At 41.6% G+C, this 3,912-nt stretch overlaps 1 long non-coding RNA gene across 1 annotated transcript; it reads left to right on the forward strand.

Moving 5' to 3' along the window:
• The first annotated feature begins 2,652 nt into the window (after window positions 1-2,652).
• Window positions 2,653-3,548, forward strand: LOC115691162 (uncharacterized). The gene is made up of 2 exons (XR_004006949.2): window positions 2,653-2,917; window positions 3,246-3,548. It is a non-coding gene; the product is annotated as an uncharacterized LOC115691162 (long non-coding RNA).
• The last annotated feature ends 364 nt before the right edge of the window (window positions 3,549-3,912 follow it).

The raw sequence follows: 3,912 nt of genomic DNA on the forward strand, positions 1-3,912 counted from the left end.
GAGGGCTGTGAATGGCAGCCGGCTTCAATCTATGGCCAGTTTGAGACATTGGCGATTGGTATGGGTTAATAGTGGCCGTCCATGTCTCTGCTCGTGCTCACTTGGGTGATGCCTTCGGGAAAATGGCTGAGGTGGTGTGATGATCGATGGTGGCCATGCATGGGACGACGATTGTTGTGCGTAGATTGGCTGTGGTTGGGAGTTTTTTCTCTGTGGAAGGGTGATGGGTGGCGGGTAGCGAACGGCAGATGGTGGTGTCTTTCGGTGGCGAGGGAGCAACAACTGACGGTAAGAATCGAACGTCAACGTTTTTCGCCTAGGAGTAGTGCGGAGAGAGCTGGCATAGGATCGAGTCGATGCGAAGAGAGCCGACGAAGAAGAGTGAGTTGCTCGGGACACCAAATTCAACATCCTTGAGCCTAAATCTAACTTTGTTTTCGAATGACCCTGGATCCTGGGTCGCCCAAAACCCGCGACACCCTCATGATGACAATGAGCTGAGGTCGTGGAGGCGTTGTCGGAGGTTATGGCGCAACTCGTATTGTAAGGGATCTTCCATGCACGAATCCAGAAGCTAAGGTTCGTGTTCACGCAGGCCACGTATGTCAAAAATGTTTGAAGGTGAATCTTAATTTTCTATTCTCCTTGGTGTGTATTGTAAAGGATCTTCCATGCCTCCACAGAAGCAGTAGTGTTCTAAACCTTCTCGAATGGAGAATCATCAAAAGCTTGATAGATGATTGACAATGCATATTGATCTTTTGCTTGAACCTTCTCCAAGGTAGTCTTTTGACTTTGACTCAAGGTGGCTTCGTCCATTGGCTTATCCTAGCTTGTGTTGACAAGTTCCCATACCATTATCTATAATGCAAATACAAACTATGCTAACGATATTTTTAAGGGTTCAAGGCCGACTCCTAATTTTCTAATGCCGTAATTGATTAATTATGATAGTCAAAATTTAGGTGTCAATGGCAAGATCACTGTCTAAGTAATGAAACGGGTTATTGCCTAATGAATTGCACTAATGTTTAATTTTCGAACGTGATCAAGGGTAATACCTTCTTTTTGACCAACTGGAAGTGGGGTTTGCCATATAAGTGTCATGTGGAACCACACCCGTGTATACTCTCAACCACTAATTTTTGCTGCAATTAATTTTGTCTAGTGGACTTGACTCATCTCATTCTCATCTCCACCTTTGTCGTGTCTTTCACATTTGCGAGGTCCGTTTGTTTCAGCTAAATTCAAAGCTAAAACAAACTTTTGTATTTTCAGGAAAATTGAAAATATTATTTTAATTTTAAAAACTATAAAAAAAACATATGTTAATTTACGTGTCAACCTCTGTATGTTATGAAAACTTCAAACAGGTGTTGATACTGAAATTTTGACTATTCCACTGAATTTTCATTACAAAAAATAACATTGCATAATTTCACATCGTGTTTGGGTATTTGGTCATTATAAAGCATGTCCGCATCCAATAAATTTCATCTGACCTAGCCTCATCGTACTTAAATTTGAGAAGGCAGGGTGATACATTCGGTGGCGCACGGATTAGCAAATATCTTCAGAATATGCTCGACTACGAATCTCGCCCATGATCTGAGAAAAGGGTTGTTCGCATGAGAGATGCGGAAGGGAATCAAGGAGACCAATCAATCCAGCAATTTCGGCCAGCCAAGAGGAGAGATTGGTGTAATGTTTTCAAGTGCAGCGAGTGAGAGAAGTGAAGAAAGAAAAATAAAAGGAGCAAGTCGGATGAATCATTGCAATTGTGTGAAGGAAATAAAGATTTGCTACATCATCTGGAATAAAAGACCGCCGCCAGCTGAATTAAATCTGAAAGGAAACAAAAGAAGATTAACGTCAGCCATCCTTGGGAAAATTGTCCAAAAGTCCTAAATCTATTGCGCTTTTGCCAATTCAGTCTTAAACATTTTAAGTTTGCCAATTGAGTCCTAAACATTTTCACTTCTTGCCAATTGAGTCCATTCGGTCAATTTTGGCCGGCCGGCGCTGACGTGGCCGCCAGCCAGTGCTGGCCATCCGGCCAAGGCTGACATGACAATTTTTAATATTTCAAAATTTTTAATACTTTTTCTTTTTTCTTTTTTGCCTTCTTTCCTCTAGCCGGTCTAGAGGCACAGACTGGCGAGGTCGACCTTGCCAGCCTCTGGCGAAGCTGGACCGTGCCGGTCACTAGTGAGGGCGAGCCACACCCGCCGCTGCCAAGCCGACCTCGCTGGATCTAGGCGAGGTCGAGCCTCACCCAGCCAAGATGAGGCCGACTTGTGACGGTGCTGGCCGGTGAAACCCAGTGACGGTGAGGTCGGCCTCGTAAATGCGTAATCCATCATGCTTATTTGGTAGGCTAATGATGAGCCGGTTAATTCGAGATGAACACAGCATTATTAAGGAACTGACACTCTTCTGATTTATCTAAAGGCACCACAAAATTATAAGATGTTTGTGGTTCCTGGAATGCATGATATGAGAGAAATGGTTTGCTCGTGTTAGCTTCTATTATCTTACATCGACTACTTATTATTTGGTTCAATAATGCAAAATGAATCTGCTGAGAATCACATTGCCAGATCATCTTACTTTTTCAGTGCTAAGTATTTTCCTTATGCTTCTATAGCTTGCAACTTCAGCAAATATATTAATGCCGATGCATTCTTGGATCAGATTTTTGCCCATTATTGTACTTCTCTTTAAAAGACTCTTAGCAACCATCAATCTGCTTTTTCTTTTGTTTTGTTTTTTTCATCTTATTCCTCATACCTTTGCCGATAATCTTGGTTACACATCGTAGGACCGGTGATCTACGGGAAGCTCTGAAGTACATATACAGTCCATACGTTGAATATGTGGCTAAAAGCCCTCTCTACGCTCCAGGAACTCCTATCAGGTGACTGATGAACTTTTGTTGGTTTAAACTGGTTGATTAGATGATGCGTGTCGATGTTGATGATCTATTGTTGAAATAGTGTTCTGTACGGGACCAATAGTCAGATTGTCTGGCAGAAATATCTGTCTGTTAAAATCCTCGATAATACTTTTTTGTCATTTTGGATAACATACCCTGCACTGTCCTAATACTTCTGTGGACATATGATTAGGAATTTGGGATGAAGACGTTTTGTGGTGACCATTGCTTTTCTTTCTGTCAGTTATATTTGCATAATTGCAGAAGCTGTTATTTTCTCTCCTTACACCTTTTCTTATCCTTTTTGAAGGTGTGACCTTTTCAATACAAATCTTGACCAATATGTAAGAAGCATTTCGTAAAACCTCGGTATGGAGATAAATATGTATATGCCTTTTGGCCATGGATTAAGCTTAGTGGACAATCTGGAGAATTGGTTGATTGTGATGTGCCTGCTCGGTGTATTATGTGCCTCTCTCTTTGCTGCCAGTGCTAGTCCAACTCCAATCTTCCTACTTTTGTGTATCAGCCACTTCCTTTGTAAACAGATTAGCAGAGGAATTTTTTATGCTCCTCTTGCTTCTATATGGATGATAGTGATTGTTGCTGTGGACGTTACTCTGTACCCTCTTTTTTTTGCCTTCTTTTACGACTTTACCATCAAGATGCGCAAATGTTGTTGGAAGGCGTTGATTCCTGTGTCTGAATTTAAATTGAGCCCGGATAGGTTTACACGATTAAAAATATACCAAGCTGCGAGCATCTGCAGTGAACTTTTGATATGGCCTGGTTATGAGTGATCGATGTTATGCAGAACTATGTGCTGCTACTAGCTTCACTATGAGAATATTTATTGGTCCTTGTGACGCTGTAGTGCATATTTTTTGGTAGGCCTGGATCGATCAAAAATCTACTTAAGTGATGGTTGCTCAAGGTCACTTCAATCTTCTAGTCATGAACTGTTGCCTTGTGTCAAT

This window comes from Syzygium oleosum, unplaced genomic scaffold (genome assembly GCF_021117445.2).
Source record: "Syzygium oleosum isolate NSW1041296 unplaced genomic scaffold, Sole_v2.1 Sole_v2.24, whole genome shotgun sequence".
In the NCBI taxonomy this organism is placed as follows: Eukaryota; Viridiplantae; Streptophyta; class Magnoliopsida; order Myrtales; family Myrtaceae; genus Syzygium; species Syzygium oleosum.